At 37.2% G+C, this 20355-nt stretch overlaps 1 protein-coding gene across 4 annotated transcripts in view; it reads left to right on the forward strand.

The window, feature by feature from the left end:
- Positions 1-20355, forward strand: part of REXO2 (RNA exonuclease 2) — a 146442-nt gene that overhangs the window by 96648 nt on the left and 29439 nt on the right. The window contains exons 19-20 of one of the 4 annotated variants that reach the window (XR_014815351.1): positions 12813-12950; positions 13437-13597. The gene's annotated coding sequence lies outside the window, so the exon portion shown is untranslated. Of the gene's footprint in view, positions 1-3969; positions 4955-10541; positions 11229-12812; positions 12951-13436; positions 13598-20355 lie in introns of those variants that run through there. The other 3 variants (XR_014815353.1, XR_014815355.1, XR_014815358.1) reach the window with 3 other exon arrangements.

Genomic DNA, 20355 nt, shown 5'->3' on the forward strand with positions numbered 1-20355 from the left:
TAATTCTTCCAATCCAAGAGCATGATATCTTTCCATTTATTTGAATCATCTTCAGTTTCTTTTATCATTGTTTTATAGTTTTTAACCTACAGGTCCTTTATGGCCTTGGTTAAGTTTATTCATAGGTTTTCTTTTTGAGGTGACTTTAAAAAGGATTTTTAAAAGCTTTCTTTTTATGAGATTTCATTGTTCGTGTCAAGAAATGCAACAGATTTCTATATGTTAATCTTGTATTCTACTTTACTGAATTCATTTATTAATTTTAATAGTTTTTGTGTGGAGACCTTATGGTTCTCTGTATAGAGTATCATGTCATCTGTAGTGGTGGCAGTTTTACATCTTTCCTTCCTTTGGACGTCTTTATATATTTTTTTCTTGTCTGATTGCTGTGGCTAGAACTTCCTATACTATGTTAAATAGAAGTAGTGAGTGTTATCCTTGTCTTGTTCTTGAATTTAGTGGGAAGGCTTTCAGCTTTTCACTGTTGAGAATTATATTGGCTGTGGATTTGTCATAAATGGCATTTATTATGTTGAGATATGTTCCCTCTATACCCACTTATGTGAAAGTTTTTATCATGACTGGATGTTGAATTTTGTCATATGCATTTTCTGTGTCTATTGAGTTGATCATGTGGTTTTTGTCTTTCCTTTTGCTAATGTGGTGTCTTATGTGGATTGATTTGCTTATGTTGCATCATCCTTGTGACCCAGAATGAATCTAACTTGATCATGCTATATGCTCCTTTTTATGTATTGTTGGACTTGTTTTGCTAGTATTTTGGTGAGGATTTTTTTCATCTATATTCATCAAAGATATTGGCCTAAAATTTTCCTTTTATGCGTGTGAAGTCCTTGTCTGGTTTGGGTAATGGTGGCTTCATAGAATGAATTTAGAATTGTTCCCTCCTCTTCAGTCTTTTGGAATAGTTTGAGAAGGATAGATATAAATTCTTGGTATGTTTGGTAGAATTCCCCAGTGAAACTGTTCAGTCCTGGACTTTCGTTTTCAGGGAGTTTTAAAATTACAGATTCTATTTCACTTTTAGAAATTGGTCTATTCGGAGTTCCCGTCGTGGTGCAGTGGTTAACGAATCCGACTAGGAACCATGAGGTTGCGGGTTCGGTCCCTGCCCTTGCTCAGTGGGTTAACGATCCGGCGTTGCCGTGAGCTGTGGTGTAGGTTGCAGACGCGGCTCGGATCCTGCGTTGCTGTGCCTCTGGCGTAGGCCGGTGGCTACAGCTCCGATTCAACCCCTAGCCTGGGAACCTCCATATGCCGCAGGAGCGGCCCAAGAAATAGCAACAACAACAACAACAAAAGACAAAAGACAAAAAAAAAAAAAAAAAAGAAATTGGTCTATTCAAATTATTTGTTTCTACTTGACTCAGCTTTGGCAGGCTCTATGTTTATAGAAACTTGTCCATATCTTCTGTGCTGTCCAGTTTGTTGGCATATAACTGTTCATAGTATTTTCCATTTTTTTTTTTTTGTATTTCTGTGGTATCAGTTGTTATTTTTCTTCTTTCAACTCGTGTTTATTTGAATCCTCTCTCTTTTTTTTTTTTTTTGGTGAGCCTGGCTAGAGGTTTGTCAGTTTTGTTTATCGTTTCAAAAAGTCAGCTCTTATTTTTTTTATCTTTTCTATTTTTTTTTTGATTTATGTTTAATTCTTCTCGGTCTTTATTACTTCCTTCCTTCTGCTGACATTGGGTGTTGTCTCTTCTTCTTTTTCTAATTTTTTGTATGTAGGTGGGTTTATTTATTTGAGATTTTTCTAGTTTCTTGAGGAAGGCCTGTATTGCTGTGAACTTCCCTCCTAGAATTACTTTTGCTGCATCTCATAGATTTTGTAAAGTTAGAATTTGTTTTAATGTGCCTCAAGGTATTTTCTGATTTCTTCTTTGATTTCATTATTGACCCATTGGGTTTTTTTTTAGTAGCATGTTGTTTAATTTTCATGTGCTTATTCTTTTCCCATTTTCCTTTCTATAATTGATTTCTAGTTTCATAAAACTGTGGTCATAAAAATATGTGAAACAATTTCTATCCTCTTAATTGTTGAGGCTTATTTTGTGACCTAGTAAGCGGTCTATCCTAGAGAATGTTCCATGCATGCTTGAAAAGAATGTTTTCTTTTCTTTTTTTTTTTAAAGAATGTTTTCTTTTCTCCCTCTCTCTTTTTTAAATGTAGTGTCCTGTAGATATCAATTAAGTCCAACTTATCTATTCTGTCATTCAGGAACTCTGTTGCCTTATAGATTTTCTGTCTGAATGATGTGCCCTTTGATGTCATTGGGGAGTTAAAGTCTATTACTATTACTGAATTCCTATCAATTTCTCCCTTAATGTTGTAGTATTTGTTTTGTATGTTTAGGTGCTTCTATATTGGGTGCATATATGTTAATGAGGGTAATATCCTCTTCTTGTATTGATCCCTTTATCACTACATAATGTCCTTTTTGTCTTTCATTATGTACTTTGTTTTTAAAGTTTGTTTTGTCTGATACGAGCATTGCTACCCCTGCTTTCTTATTATTTTCATTTGCATGAAATATCTTTTTCCATACCCTCACTTTCAGTCTTTTTCCCTGAAGTGAGTCTCTGTCGACTGTCTCTTACAGCATATTGTAGGTTTGTGTTTTTTTTATCCAGTCTGTCACTCTGTATTACAGTTACCCATTGTTGTCTTGAAGGAATATTTCTATGTGGAGGCAATCAAGTCCTCCTGTCCTGCCATCATGATACCCCTCTACTTAAATATTATATATTTCTTTTTTTAATGGTGTACTTATTTATTTATACATATATTTCTAATTAAATTCTCAAGACAATTTTCTTGGGGTAGGGAGAGAGAACCTGATTAGCTGATTTTAAGATTTAGTGAAATATAATTGTGAATTGTTGGGAATTATTTATAAAATAATACTAACTCTAGAAAAATTACAGCATTAAAATATTATTGTATAACTATAGTATCAAATAAGCCAATCAAATAGAATAGAAGCCCTAGAAATATACTTGCTTATATATGGCAGTTTATTATATGTTAATGGTAACATCAAATCAGAAAATTATACTTAGTAAATTATACAGGGAGAATTGTCTCCCTTTAATTAATTTATTAATTAAATTGAATAAATTATTCAATTTATTGACAAATTGAATAAAACAAAGATTTCTATCTCACACTATGTGCAAATGAATTAAAGACTTAAATATGAATATTGTATGCAATATGATACAATATAAGGAAATTAAATATTAAATGGAATATAAAAAAGTTTATTATTTATGACCTCAGATCAGGAAGTATTTCTTGAATAAAAATCACAAAAGTAGAAACTATAAGAAAAAGTCTTCTTATATTCAATTACTCTTAAGCTAAAAGTTTAATTCAATAAAGGACAATGTAAGAAAGTTAACAAATAGAAGACAGACTGGGTTATATAGATATAGAACATCTAAAACTAATAAAGAATTCTTAAGTAGAATATAAAAGTTACTACTGAAAATAAAAAAGAAAATATTAATAAACCTAATAGAAAATAGTCAATGAATATAAATTAAAAACATGTATAAAATGTTTTTCATATTTTTAGGCACATTAAGAAAGAGATGAATGCAGTTTATCTGGGAGAATGGATAGGTTAAACTTTGTATGATTGAGCATTGTAGCTCTCAGAGATCATGAACTACATTTACGGTTAGTAACATGATTAGATATAACACATTTTTGAGTGAAAAAAGAAACCATTTATATAAATTAAAATACGCGCTAACACAATACTATATACCTTTCCAAGTCACATATATGCCTAAGCGTATGTATTGAATAAGGACTGGAATACATGAGGAATAATAGTTTGGAATGGGGAACCATAAGAAAAGGGAAATGAAGATATGGGTGGGGAGTGGATGAAAATAACGTAAAATAAAAAAAGTTCTGTTTCATATGTGACCAAGTAGCTATGACAGATTGACTCTCCTTCACATAACAATGATCAATGGTGAATAAAATACCAGAACAAGTACCTGAAGGCTATGAAGAGTAAACAAAGACAGGAAGCTTTTGGAAGGGAGATGAAACTTGGAAGAAGGAGCCATCAAGAAGAAAACTTCCTATTGTGAAGCTTTAGCCTGAGGGCAGTCCAGAAAGAAGCAAGGAGCAGCTAAAATGCAATAGAAACCCACTGTTTTAAAAAATGGCTTGAACAATTTAGAGCTAAGTCTGCAGAACAGTGAGAGCCAGAGAAGGGCACCCCCTCAGTTCTTAGTGTGAACTCTGCTCAAATCTCTACTGAGCCCTGAAGCACATGTATGGGGTAGATTCACAGCGGTGTGCAGCTAAAGCCAAATAACTCACATGGGATTTGAATTACTTCCAACTATAGGTGAGACAGATTTTGCACTTTGAGTTGAACCAAATTAATCGCCTGCCACGACAATAATATCAACACAATTCTGAGAAGTAAAACAGAATCCGCAGTCTCCAAAAGTCACTATGTCAATTCAGAGTTACTTAGCATTGGAGGAACCAGAAAAAGGTGATCTTTCCCAAAGGAAAAGACAAAGACAACGAATGGAACCCAGCCCTGAGATAACACAGATGTGGGAATGATCAACAAAGACTTTGAAATGGCTCATCTAACCATGATCAGTGAAGTAAAGAAAATTATGTTGTAATGAATGGAAAGATAAGAAATCTTAGCAAAGTTAGAGAAATATTTAAAAAGAACCAAAGAAATTTTATAAACAGAACAAAACAATGTCTGAAATAAAAATATATCCCTTAATCCAGTATGCTAAAATGCCCCTCTACGTCTCAGGGTTTATTTGTTAGATCAAGTATAGTCTTATCAGTTGTATTCAGATTTTATATTTATTTACTAATTTTAGATCTGTTTGATTTATAAGTTTCTGAAAGGTATAATAAAATTTTCCACTGTGGCTATATCGGTTTTAGCTTGTGATTCTGACTTTTTGCTTTTTTATGTTGAGATTTTTTGCTAGAACCATCAAAACATATGATTATTATACCTTTTTTGTAGATTGTTCTTTATGTAGCATTTCATTTTAAGTTTATTTATGTCTTTTCTTTAAATTCTGTGTTCTTTGCTCTTTAATGTCAACACTTTATGCCAGAAGTCAATGGATTAAAAATGTTTAAGAAACTCTAAGAAAGAAAGTATAAGCTGAACTTTTATAGTAAGAAAATTTGACCTTCAATTTAAAAACCACAGACAAATTCTTATGAACACATTAGAATTCAGGGACTCTTCTAAGGAATCTTTTAAACAGAATGAGCCTTTTAAGCCCAAAATGATTGGAGAGTTTGATAGAAAGATTTGTGGTAAGGATTAAATATATATTTACTTATAGAAATAAATCTAAATAATGCTTATATGGTATAGAATGTAGTATGCAATGGCTGTGTAGATGCATTAGAGCAAAAAAAAAAATGGTTGGAGAATGAGCAGAGATATAAAGCAGAATTAGCTTGCTGATTGCCTTAGAATCATTGACTGTAGTAAAAGGATATTACTTCCAGTCAGATGAGGAAGAGACAGAGTTTAGACGAAATGAAGCTACTAATTTCAATATTGCTCATTGTAAGGGACCAAAAGATATTAACTAAGAGAGAAAAAAGAGTTACATAAAAGGATTAGAATAAAAGTAACCATTAGGACAAAAATACAAATTTTGATAACAAAAATATTCAAAAATAGAAGAACATATAGACCTTATAAAACATGAATATGTATAATTATAACAAAATAATATTATAACTGACACCAAGCACATTTAGCACATCAATAGATATAAATGAACTTGTCCCACCAATTGAAAATTACTTCAGATTGTTTAACAAAGCAAAATCCAACACTGTGCTCTATATAAGATACACACTTGAAACACAGATTCAGAAAGGCTAGGAAAATAAAAGGGTGATACTTAATTGTGAGAGATGGAAAACTTTCTCCCAAGGTTGAGAACAGACAAGAATGCCATCTCTCATCACTCCTCTTCAATACTGTATTGGAATTCTTAGCAGTGCAGTAATAAGAAAGGGAAGTAGATGGCATACAGATTGGAATGGGAGAAACCATGTCACAAATGACATAATTATCTATGTAGAAAACTCCAAGAAATCTATAAAGAAACTAGGACTAATAAGTGAATATTGCATGGCCATAAGATATAAGGTGAAGATATAAAATTCAGTTGTTTTCCTATATACTAGCAACGAACAATTGGAATTTGAAATTTTAAAAAATTACAGTAGTGCCAACTAAAGGTGAAGTGGTGGGGTATAAATCTAACAAAGTATGTACAGAATCTGTATATGAAATACTACAAAACACAGATGGAAGAAATAAAAGATCTAAATAAATGGGAAGGCATTCTATAGTGGATTGGAAGACTCAGTATTGTTAGGTCAGTTCTTTCCAACTTGATCTGTTGGTTCAGGGCAATCTCAATCAAAAGCTTAACAAGCTGCTTGGTGGCTATTGACAGACTGATTCCAAAATTTATATGGAAAGGCCAAGGGACTAGTGTAGCCAACCCAATTCTGAAAAAAAAGAACACAGTCAGAGGGCTCACATTATTTTATTTCAAGACTTACGAGTAAAACCACCATTATGAAAAAAATGTAATATCAGTGAAAGAATGGACACATTGATCAAAGGAACAGAAAAGAGAATCCAGAAGTAAATGTCCCTTGATATTTGACAAAGGCAATTTTAATTGAAAAAATGATAGTCTTTCAACAAATAGTGCTGGAACAATTAGATGTCCATATGCAAAAAATGAACATAGGTATATACATCACAGTTTACCTGTTTATTCAACTGCTTTGAAAATTTATGTCCACCTGAATACTTGCACATCAGTGTTTATAGTGGCTTTATTCATAATTGCCAAGAACTGGATGCAACCAAGAGGTCTTTCAGTAGGTGAATATGTAGACAAATTGTACTGTGTTCATATAGTGGGATACTATTCTGTAATTTAAAAAAGCTATCCATGAAAAAATATGAATAAAAATTAAATGCAAATTGCTAAGAGAAAAAGGCCAACCTGAAAAGATTGTGTACTATGTGGTTGTGTTAACATGAAATTCTAGGAAAATGCTATGAAGATGGAACACGAGTCAGCGATTAAAGGCTTGGGGGGAGGGGAGAGTGTTGACTAGGTGAAGCCCTGGGGGTTAAAGAAATTTTCTTAAAAGACTCTTTTAAGGAGTTCCTGTCTTGGCTGAGTGGTTAACGAGCCTGACTAGCATCCATGAGGGCACAGATTCGATGGAAAAAAAGACCAAAAAAAAAAAAAAAAATCTTTTTTTTTTTTTTTTTTTTTTTTTTTGTCTTTTTGCCATTTCCAGGGCCGCTCCCATGGCCTATGGAGGTTCCCAGGCTAGGGGTTGAATCAGAACTGTAGCTGCTGGCCTACACCAGAGCTACAGCAACGTGGGATCCAAGCCTCATCTGCGACCCACACCACAGCTCACAGCAACGCTGGATCCTTAACCCACTGAGCAAGGCCAGGGATCGAACCCGCAACCTCATGGTTCCTAGTTGGATTTGTTAACCACTGAGCCACGATGGGAACTCTAAAAAATAATTTTTTAAAAGAGCAGTTTTAGGTTCACAGCAAATTGAGAAGACTGTATAGAAATTACCCATATCCTTCCTACCCGCCTCATGTACAGCCTCCCCGTTATTGACACCATCCACTCTAGGGGGACAGCCGATTAACCTATGATAATGCAACATAATCACCCAACATCCATAGTTTACCATAGGGTTCACTCTGGTATTGTACACTCTATGGATTTGGACAAATGTATAAGGGCAAATATCCATTCTTATAGAATCATTCAGAGTATTTTTGCTGCCCTAAAAATCCTAAGCATGGGATTTCTACGGCCGTAAACTTATTCTGTATAATATTTGTAGTGGCAGATACATGACACTGCAAAACCTGTATACAACTTTATAGCACAGTGAACCATAATATATGCAAAATTAAAATCAAGGATGGAATGCAGAGTGTGACAAACTCTAACTGTATTGCAAATGCATGACATAATCTCACTGAAGCGGTACAGGGTGGTGGTGGGGGACTTGACTTTGGCAATGAGTGGTAGAGACTGTAGGACTAATGACAGAGGGAACTGCATATAAGCACTGCACTCTTGGTTAGTAATTCAGAAACTGTTGTGTATGTATAATGAGATTGAACAGATAAGCAAATGGATGACAGCTGGTGTGAGCCAGATTTTTCATTGTTGGAGTAGGAGGTTACAGATAAGAGAGGAAGGACTGAGTGAACTATGTGGTAACAGATGAGACAAACATCAGCATAAACTCATATTTAGCTTATTATAGTTTCAGATTTTATATATTTATATATACTTCTACATATAAATTATATATACATCTACATATAAATTATAGATATGTGTATTTCTGGTTAGAATCACACATATTTCTGAACTATGTGTTCTAAAAGCAAAGATACCGCAATAAAAACAAATGCATTAGTGCGCAGATCTTGGTTTAAAATAAATATCCATAAAAACCACATTGAAGTAAGTATGAGGGGGACAATAGATCAGATCAGTCTCCTTGTGTGTGTGTATGTCTGTGTTTACACACACACACATTATTTCCCCAAACCTGATAAAGATTGTACCAAAGAAAACTATAGGTTTATATATATTTATGCAGAAATATTAAATAAAATATTGGCCAACAGAATCCAGATGAACACTAAATAATGTATAATGACCCAGAGAGTTTTATACTAGGAATATAAATTTAGATCAGTTTTAGCAAATCTTTTAATATAATCTGTTGTATTAATACAGCTAATGAGAAAAATCATGAAGTTTTCTCCATAGACGCACAAAAGGACTTTTGAGATAATTTGCACTGATTCATGTTAAAAACACTAAAAAAAAATGTGGACCTTCTGTGCACATAAGAAATATACTTTAGCTAAAGACTAGCATTTTACTTTAGGGGAAATACCAGCTGCTTTGCTGCCAAAATCAGGAACAAGACAACATAACCCCATTCCACTCTATTTACCATTGGGTTGGAGGTATAGTAAGACAATTAGACAAGAGAAAGCGATTAAATACGTTAGAATTAGAAAGGAAGAGTGATGATAATATTTATTTATTTATTAATTATTATTTTTTTGTCTTTTTGCCTTTTCTAGGGCTGCTCCCGAGGCATATGGAGTTCCCAGGCTAGGGGTCTAATCTGAGCTGTAGCCACCGGCCTACGCCAGAGCCACAGCAGCGCCAGATCCGAGCTGTGTCTGCAACCCACACCATAGCTGACGGCAACGCTGGATCCTTAACCCACTGAGCAAGGCCAGGGATGGAACCTGCAGCCTCATGGTTCTTAGTCGGATTTGTTAACCACTGCGCCACGACAGGAACTCCGATAATATTTATTTTCAGATGCAGTGGTTATCTGGACAATTCCAAAGTATCTATGGAAAAATGGCAAACAATGAAATAATTTAGTAAAATAGCAGGTAATGAAATTAATGTAAAATTGCCCTTGGATACATATCCACAGAGACACTCACACCTGGATGTTTATAGTACCTTTATTAATAATTGCCAGAACTTGGAACTAACTCAGATGTCCTTTAGTGAAAAGGATAAGTAAAGACTGCACTACATCCAGACAATGGAATATTATTCAGCATCAAAAAGAAATTATTGGAGTTCCCATCATGGTGCAGCGGAAACAAATCTGAGTAGGAACCATGAAGTTGCAGTTTGATCCCTGGCCTCGTTCAGTGGGTTAAGGATCCTGCATTGCTGTGAGCTGTGTAGGTTGCAGACGCAGCTCAGATCTGATGTGGCTGTGGCTTAGGCCAGCAGCTGCAGCTCCAATTCGACCCCTAGTCTGGGAATCTCTGTATGCCGAGGGTGTGGCCCTAAAAAGCAAAAAAAAAAAAAGAAAAGAAATGAAGAAATTAACTATCAAGTCATGAAAAACATGGAGGGAACTTAAATGAATATTACTAAGTGAAAGAAGACAATCTGAAAAGGCTACATAGCCTATGATTTCAATGACGTGCTGTTCTGGACCTTCTTTGGTTCCCTCTTTTGACACTAGAACTGTTAAAAGATACTGAGGCATGTTAAAAATTTTAAGAGTTTATTTGAGCAAAAGTTGGTGTGAGTTGAGCAGCATCCGATCCAGCAGCTAGAAAGGGGTTCTGGGGAGATGTACAGTATGAAAGATTTTCATTGGCAGAAGGGAGTGGGAACCAAGAAAGTAATACTGGGCAAAAGGTGGATTGGCTGTTGCAAGGTTACTTTCCTTTAGGGGATGGCAAAAGTCTACCAAACATTACTTAACTTGTGCTGATCAGATGATTCCTGATTGACTGGTTTGAGACTCCATTTCTGGGAAAGCTGAAACTATAATTAAATTTTGGTTTGGTGACATGGGGCTTAGCATAAGGAATGCCATTTTGGGTCTGTTGTCTTTTTTTTTTTTTAACAGATATTTATGGCCAGATCATCTGATTAAGTCCAAAATCCATGTCTCACCCAGATTCTACCGCTAAACTTGAGCTTTGTATATGCAAATGTCTTTACTTAGAAATCTCAATATATCTGGACAAAACTCTACTTAAAAGAGACACATGCACCTGCATGTTCATTGCAGCACTATTCACAATAGCCAGGACATGGAAACAACCCAAATGTCCATCAACAGAGGATTGAATTCAGAAGATGTGGTATATATACACAATGGAATACTACTCAGCCATAAAAAAAGAATGACATAATGCCATTTGCAGCAACATGGATGGAACTAGAGAATCTCATCCTGAGTGAAATGAGCCAGAAAGACAAAGACAAATACCATATGATATCACTTATAACTGGAATCTAATATCCAGCACAAATGAACATCTCCTCAGAAAAGAAAATCATGGATTTGGAGAAAAGACTTGTGGCTGCCTGATGGGAGGGAGTGGGAGGGATCGGGAGCTTGGGCTTATCAGATACAACTTAGAATAGATTTACAAGAAGATTCTGCTGAGTAGCATTGAGAACTTTGTCTAGATACTCATGTTGCAACAGAACAAAGGGTGGGGAAAAAAATGTAATTGTAATGTAAGGATAACTTGATCCCCTTGCTGTACAGTGGGAAAATAAAAAAAAAAAAAAAAAAAAAAAGAAATCTCAGCCTCACCAGCAGAAATGTGCCAGCCCATACCTTCTTACAAGAGCCCACTGTGCTCCTCTCTTCCTAAGTCCTTGTGCCATGACGTCATCTTGGCAGCTTGAACCATGCTGGGTAGATTTATATTATGGAAATCAGCAAATGCTGCAAACAGGTTTTTCTTTCACCCTGGGAAAGCAGGTTTATCAGGACACTAGTGCTCCCAGAAATGTCAAAGTCATCTTGCCCAAGTGGAATGTTTTCTATCCTGCTTCTTCCTCTCCCTCACTGTGACTGGTATGATGACTCGGGAAATCTTGGTGTGAGTCTTTGACTCATTTGGCTCCCTTGTGCTTATGTCCAGTTGTCCTTCGACCTGATGGAGTCAATGGGAAGAGACTATTAGCTGTCCCTTTTACCACTAGTAACACAACTGCAGCTGGGCACATATGCAGTAATGTTTATCTTAGGGTGGTATACCCAGTGTCTGGGAAGGACACTAGAATATGTCACCCCACAGTATGCCTCTTTGGCATAAAAATTATTTGGGGCTGAAGGCAATTAAGAAACAGGAAATGCAGGAGTTCCCACTGTGGCACAATGGGTTAAGAATCCGATTGCAGCAGCTCGGGTCACTCTGGAGGCGTGGGTTCGATCCCTGGCCCAGTACATTGGGTTAAAGGATCCAGTGTCGCCACAGCTGCAGCATAGTTTGCAGCTGCATCTCAGATTCAGTCCCTGGTGCGGCCATTAAGAAAAGAAAGTAAACGCAGAAAAACCTCCTTTTATTGGAGATAGATTTTATCAGCCCAGAGAGGGCACCAGAGGACTATGTGAGCAAACTTTGTTAAACTAATCTAGTTAAGGAGGAAAAGGACTACCTAGCTCTAGTTGGACTAGCCCTAGCCCAAACCTCTTTGTCTTATCAATTATTTATAAATTATTGTCTCTTTGTTTAAAAGGTATTAACGATTCCTGCTCTGGCCACTTCTTTGACTCTTCATTCTCTTGTGAAGATTCCCATGTACATATCATATAAATTCAGTGCAGTGAACATGCTTTTCTCCTGTTAATTTTCAGACTCAGCCAGGGACCTAAAGAGGGTCGAGGAAAACCTTTTCCTTCCCAACACCTGACAAACACGGTATTTGTGTTTCCCAGACTCCATCGTGTCTGGCTGTGGTCATGGGACTGAGTTGTCTGCTGTGGAACATGGACAAAGGTGGCGTGTGACATAGCCTAGCCTTTCCCTTATGGCCATGAGAGACCTCCTCTCTGTCCCCTTTTCTCTTCCCGCTTGTCGTAAACCAGATCAGGCAGCAGCCTAGCTTTGACCATGGAGGTGACGGCAATATCCTAACCCAGAGGTTTCTTAAAACTTCCTTGTGACATGGGCCCCTTTAGCGAAACCCTTGGATCTCTTCTCCAAATAATGTTTTTAACTACCTAAAATACATAGAATGATGACAAAAATAATTGTCAAGGCACAGTTATCAATATTTGAAATAATTGTTTATATAGTTTTTAAGCAATTCTTTATTAACACACTAAATAATAAGATATAGCAGCTAGGTCTAATATTTTATAACAATTGTTTTTCAGCCACCCCGGAGGCACATGGAATTCCTGAGCCGAGGATTGAACCCACAGTGACCTAAGCAGCTGCAGTGACAAGAGAACAGATCCTTAAACAGCTGTGCCGCAAGAGAACTCCTGTAATAATTTTAAGTGATGTTACATGTGAGTGATATTTCCAGATTCTGTCAGAGCAAATATGATACAAAAATATCTGTGATTTCAATTGCTGATTTACTGTTTGTTGTTGTTGTTGTTGTTGTTTTTGGTCTTTTGACTTTTTAGGGCTGCACCCACAGAATATGGAGGTTCCCAGGCTAGGGGTCTAATCCGAGCTGCAGCCTCAGGCCTATGCCACAGCCACAGCAACGTGGGATCCGAGCCCTGTCTGCAACCTATACCACAGCTCACGGCAACACCGGATCCTTAACCCACTAAGCAAGGCCAGGAATCGAACCTGCAATCTCATAGTTCCTAGTCGGATTTGTTAACTACTGAGCCACACCAGGAACTCTGGCAGGTACTGTTAATGCTACTATGATTTGCGGAGAGGATTGAAGAGAGGATTGTACCTCATGTAGAAGCTAGTGGACATAAAGATGTAACTTTTTCGAGTTATGAGACTTTTTCAAGTTCACAGACTTTCCATAGTCTCTCCATAAGCCCCTATCAGGGCTCACTGACCCCACCTTAAGGACACTAGAGGATGACAGAACTCCCGTGATGTGATGAATGCCTTGCTTCCTTGCTGCCTTCAAGAAGCAGAAGCCCCCTGGACAGTTACGGGAGAGAGAAATAAACTCCTATCTTGTGTGAGTCATTGCCTTTTGGAATTTTTCTTTCCTCAGCAGTTTAGCCTACCTGCATCTACTCTTGAGGATCTCTTCAATTTATAGTCTTTTTTGCATCATCGCCTGCCTGATATAGTTATTACTAAGGCCTTGCTTAAGTATTTGGAGCAGTTTTTTTTTAAACTGTATTGCGGTATGATTTGCATACAATAAGAGGTGGCATGTGTCATGGCCTAGCCTTTCCCTTATGGCCATGAGAGACCTCCTCCATGGTTCTCTTCCCACTCGATGTAAACCACATCAGGCAGCAGCCTAGCTAAGAGTTCATGCATTTTCAAGTGCATAATTTTATGAGTATTAACAAATATGTACACCTGTGTAGAATCAATACATAGAATATTACCATTAACTCCAAAAGTTCCCTTATGCCATTTCCCAGTCATTTCTGTCCCCCTCCTTTCCACCTTATTATTTTTATAGTGTTTTTGTATCAGCACATAACCAGAACAAAGATGATTAGAAATGACCATACTGGGCAGCTTTGACTAACTCCCACTGTTAATTTCAGTATTTCACCATGTTTGATTAAATGTATGATGTTTGATGTGTATTTGCTATTTTTTAAATGCCTTCTATTAGATTAAGGAAGCTCTCATCTAATAATCAGTTTGTTAAGTGTTTTTTATCATTAATGGAAGTGGAATAATTGTCAAAGTCTTTTTCTGCTTTACTGAGGTGGTTACATAAATGTTCTCCTTTAAATATGTTCTAAAGCTAAGCATCACTATCTTGCTGGCTTAAGCCCAACTGGGTCATAATATATATTGCATTTTTATACCTAACTCTGTTGTACTGTTAATGGGAATACAAATGAACAAAAAATCATTTTTGAAAACAACATGGTGTCATTTTTTTATTTTTTTAAATTTTTTAATTTTTTTTTGTCTTTTTGCCATTTCTAGGGCCGCTCCCGCAGCATATGGAGGTTCCCAGGCTAGGGATCTAATCAGAGCTGTAGCCGCTGGCCTACACCAGAGCCACAGCAACACGGGATCTGAGCCGCATCTGCAACCTACACCACAGCTCACAGCAACACCGGATCCTTAACCCACTGATCGAGGCCAGGGATTGAACCTGCAACCTCATGGTTCCTAGGTGGATTCATTAACCACTGAGCCACGACAGGAACTCCCTAGTTGTTTTTTTTTTTTTTTTTAAATTGTATATACCTGTGTCCTAAGTTCAAGCAGTCTGATTTGGGCATATCACAGAGGACGTCTCAGTCAGGTCTGTGAGGAATCATGAACAAAATTTTATTTCAGTTGCTTATATATTTGTGTGTGTAGTTATAGAAAATTAGATAGCTTTTAATATGTATTATTATGAAATGGTTGATAGTGGTTCAGTGGGTTAAGAACTTGACATAGTGTCTGTAAGGATGTGGGTTTGATCCTTGGCCTCACTTACTGGGTTAAGGACCTGGCATTGCCACAAGCTGAGGTATCGGTCACAGATGTGGCTTGGATCCACTGTTGCTGTGGCTGTGGTGTAGGCCGGCAGCTGCAGCCCCAGTTCGACCCCTAGTCTGGACATTACCATATGCCTGGTTAAGAAAAATATAGTGGATGTCTAATGTGGGGACCCTGCAAGGTAGTTATAAGCAACTTACAGGACTTATATACAACGTGGAGGGCTCTTAAAAACAGTGCCAGGTGAAGAAAGTAAGAAATATGACAAATCTTCATCACAAAAATTATTTATGTAAATGACAAACACAACATGCACTGAAAGGGTAGACACATACAAACACACACAAAATACCCTCCTGCTTTTCTGTCATTGTTTATGCTGCATCCAGCTGCCCACCCGGGATGACGTGTGCCCGAGCCCATCCAAACTGCAGTCACACATTCCCGGCTTAGGACCCCCCTCTGCAGAATCCTTTCCCGAATAACTCTAGACCACGTTGATCTCTCATATTCTCAATTCCTGTGGCGTAGTTATACCTTTTCCACCCAGACAGTGTCACCCAGAAAACAAGGCAAAAAATAACATCAGTTGCAAGCCAATATTTCTGACATACTGCTTTCCTTTTCCAACTAGATGTTAGGCTGAGTGACTGTATATCTGCTCACTCCCTGTGGTGCCCTGGGTACTTTGGCTGGTTGGTTGTCAGACATATAATCTATCTTTACGAATTGTCAGTCAAAACCAGCCTGTCCTCATCAGGAAGAAAGATTTTGCTATTGGGTTTTTTTGTTTGTTTCCAACATTTTTCCTCTGAACTTTCCCTCTTTTCTTCCTTTCTCTTACTTAAGGGAAGCTATTGGCAGAGACACAGTCTTTCTAATTCCGTTTGCTTTGCTTTTTCCCCTCCCTCCGTAGAGAGTGGTGCAATTCCCCAGTTTTGCTTACTCACCTGTCTTAATGACTTCTCTACCTGGATAGTTAGAAAAGTCCCTGAGTTCTTAATCGGCTCTTGTGACTGTGGAAAACTCATTTTTTCTTGCTTATGAAGATGTTTATTTCCATCTATCTGTAGTCACTGTCACTTGTTTTTTATTTTCCTGGGGTATAGATTCGAAGAGACAATAAAACATAGTGCAATTAGATGGTATAATTCCGCAGGCTTTGCTAACTGGGTATCTCCCAGAAATTCTTTGAGATTCCTGTTTCTCTCCTCATACGTTGTTCAAGACCTTTGAGAATGGAAGTCACCTTCTTCTAAGACAGCTAAGATCCTTGTGGTCATACTGTAAAAATACTCCCAGTGGTGGTTCTACTCTTTGGTTAGACTTTCCTCTGAAAACCTTGGGTCTTTAGACGGCTCCAAATAAGAGCACATATTGTCTGTGGACACCATGTGGAGAACTGATGGATGGCTGAGTTATTTCTACCAGTTTGAAAAGGCTCTAATAAAAGGGGGCAAGAGTATTTGCTAAACAGGGTAGAGAAAAGGGGTGCAGTTAATTTTTCTGCTCTTCTCTCATGCCTCAGGCCCTTCCCCACCTGGCATCTTCAGTTTTGTCATGTGACGGTTATTCCAACTCTCTTTCTGTGCCAGGTTTCTAAGATTTGATTTCAAAGATCACAAGTGACATATATTCAGCAAACAGCCCTGACACAAAGCCTCTCAAACTATCTGTGGTGAAAGACATGTTATTTATTTATTTCCAAACTGTCAACCTCCATAGCTTTTGAAAACACAATGAAAACCTGCATGAATATCATGGCAATCTGAAACTGTCCAGAAAGCTTCAAATGCTTACTCTCAATTTCTGTACGTATCTTGAGGACCCATAGCAAGCAGTCCATGGATTGGCACACGAGCTGTATGTGTATGTGTGTGGACCGTTCTTTGGGAAGCAGTACCGGGGAGGGGAGGGGGTGCTGTGAAGAAAAAAGGGTGGTAGAAATACATTTTGGGACAGGGATTATAGTAGAAGTGTGAGAAGCATGAGCAAGTGGGGAGCATGAGAAGCCAGGGCAGGCTTTTCTGTGTGTTTTAATATTCTTATGTTCCTTTTGCCTATCATAGGCCTTTGGCATAAACAGATTACAGCAATATTTACTGTATTGATGAATTTGATACTGATAATCAAGAGTTATATCATTACACTGCACCATGCACACATTAATTCACTCATGTATTCATCCAGCATTTACTTCGTACCTATGAGGTTTTAGGTGCTAATGATTCAAACATGAATAAGAAAACATTATGCTCTTAAGAATCTCATAGTATAGTGATCCCAAGGCTGTAGTCTTTACAGCAAAATCAGGCTTGTCCTAGGACATCTCATCTTACCCAGAGCTCCACCTGCCTCCCAGTCGCTGTATTCTTGTGTCTAAACATTTCCTGAGGACAGTATACTCCTTCTGGTGACTCACGTTTTAGGTGCCAGATCTAGAGTGGGGATGTCCTCTTTTTTTTTCCTTTTAGGGCCTCACCTGTGGTATATGGAGGTTCCCAGGCTAGGGGTCAAATCAGAGCTGCTGCTGCCGGCCTCCGCCACAGCCACAGCAACACCAGATCTGAGCCATGTCTGCAACCTGCATCACAGCTCACAGCAACATCGGATCCTTAACCTACTGAACAAGGCCAGGGATCGAGCTTGCGTCCTCATGGATACTAGTTGGGTTCGTTACTGCAGAGCCACAGTGGGTACTCCTGACATGTCCTTGTTTTGATTCTTGATCCAGGAATACAGTCTGAGTAGAAGAAGCTGTTAGAGGTTAGCAAAATTAATTAGTTATTATCCTCTCAAGATTTCTTTATGTTAAAACAGATATTCCAGCATCCCCTTTGTTTTTATTTACTGTTTTCCCATGTCTTTCCTTTCAGCCTTTTTGTGCCATTGTGTCTCAGCTGTATCTTTTGAACAGCTTAAAAAACAATTTTATTTTTTTAATTCTAATTTATAAATCACTGACATTCATCCTGAAAATCTGGTCTATTTAAAGTTAATATGATTACTGTTAAGTTTGAATTTATATCCCCCATCTTTTTTCTCTTTATGTTTTCCATACTCTGTTTTTCCTCATATTTTCTGTCCTCTACTGCAATGATTTGACAAATAGACTTGTATTTTTTAGAGCAGTTTTATATTCACACAACTGAGCAGAGAGTACAGAGATTTTTCATATGCCCCATACCCCGACACATGCATACCTTCCCCTGGAACAATATCATGCACAGAGTGGTACATTGTTACAAATGATGAGCCTGCATTGACACATCATTATCACCCAGAGTCCATAGTTTGTGCTAGTTTTCACTCAGGGTGTTGTGCCTTCTGTGGGTTTTGACAAATGTATAATGACATATATCCATCATTTTAATAGTTTCACTGTCCTAAAAATCCAACTATTCATTACGCCGTCCTCCTAACTCTTGGTAACTACTAATCTTTTTACCATCTCAGTAGGTGAGCCTTTTTCAGAATATCACATAGTTGGAATCACTTAACGTGTAGTCTTTTCATATTGGCTTATTTCATATAGCAATTTGAACGTAAGTTTCCTCCATGCCTCATTATAGGTCATTTCTTTTTAGCTTTAAATAATATTCTTTAGTTGGGATATACCACAGTTTATTTATCCATTTACCTACAGGTGGACGCATGGTTGCTTTCAAATTTTAGAAATTATGAGCAAAACTGCTATAAATATCCATGTGTAGGTTTTTGGGTGGACATATGTTGTCAAATCATTTGGGTAAATACCAAGGAGTGTAACTGCTGGATCATATGGTAAGAGTATGTTTAGTGTTGTAAGAAACTACTAAACTGTTTTCCAAAGTGGCTGTACCACTTTGCTTTCCCACCAGCAATGAATGAAAGTTCTTGTTATTCCACATCTTCTCCAGCATTTGGTGTTGTCAATGTTTTGGATTTTGGCCATTCTAATGGGTATATTGTGGTAGCTCATTGCTTTTTTTTTTTTTTTTTTCTTTAGTTCTCAATGCTGCTCATTGTTTTAATTTTCAATTTCCTTGTGATATCTGATGTTGAGCATCTTTTCATATGCTTTTTTGGCATCTGTGTATCTTCTTTTGTGAGGTGTATGTCCAGGTCTTTTGCCCACTTTTTAAACTGGAGTTTTTTTCTTATTGTTGAATTTTAAGAATTGTATGTATGTTTTGGATGTATGTTTTTTTTATCAAATGCGTCTTTTGCAAATATTTTCTCGCAGTCTGGGCTTATCTTCTCATTTACTTGATGATTATATTTTATGCTTTTTTCCCCTTAATAGTTTTGGAAGTTTTAACTATATTATAATTTATTATCTATACAGTTAATGACATATGTGTAGTTAGTGGAATTTTAAAATGTAATGCATTTTTAACATAACTGAAAACCTATATCTTTTGCTGTTCTTCTTTGATCCAAACCACTTAGCTCTCATTATCTTTTCATATATTACATTGCATTATTTTATCTAGTATTTACTTTGTTTTAAGTTATCCTAATTATTCACTATTATATAATTGTCTAATAGCATTTATTCATTAAACAAAATTTTTTACAGGCTTACCACTTGCCAGGCATTGTTCACATACATGTAAAAACAGCTTCTTTATGCCCTGGTGCCATCAGTTCCTAGGTATGTAGCTCAGAGTGTTGCTAAATGAGTGAATACGTCCACAGCATTGGGAGCAGTGCCTTGCACTTAGTTTAAGCTCTGCTTCACAGGAAACTGCAAAAATAGTGCAGAGAGGTTCTCTGTGCCCTTCATACAGATTTCCCCAATAGTCACAACTTACGTAACTATAGTACACCATTAAAACCAGTGATTTCACATTGGTGCACCATGTGTGCATAGTTGTAAGTCATTATATCATGTGTGTAGATTTGCATAACCACCCGTACAACCAAGAGATAGAACTGTTCCATCACCACAAAGATCTCTGTCAGGCTACCGCTTTATGTCCCTACCCATCTTCACCTCCTCTTCCTCCCTTCTCTCACCTCCGGTAATCATGACTCTGTTTTCTGTCTATACTTTTGTCATTTCGAGTGTGTTATGTGAATGGAATCCCACTGTAGTTGATGTCAGGAGATTGCCTTTTCACTTACCAAGGGGCGCTTGAGATCCCTCTGAGCTGTTGTCTATATCAGTGTTTACTCCTTTGCATGGCTGAGTAGCATTCTGCTGTATGGAGGTATCACCATTTGTATAACCATTCACCTGTTGAGGAACATTTTGGTTGTTTCCAGGTTTGGGGGTGTTCTAAATAAAGCTGCTAAAACCATCCTGGGTAGGTTTTTGTGTGAACA

This window comes from Sus scrofa, chromosome 9 (genome assembly GCF_054392235.1).
Source record: "Sus scrofa isolate SSC_HxYL_T2T_F1_AM1 chromosome 9, Sscrofa_HxYL_maternal_Yorkshire_Landrace_v2.0, whole genome shotgun sequence".
In the NCBI taxonomy this organism is placed as follows: domain Eukaryota; kingdom Metazoa; phylum Chordata; class Mammalia; order Artiodactyla; family Suidae; genus Sus; species Sus scrofa.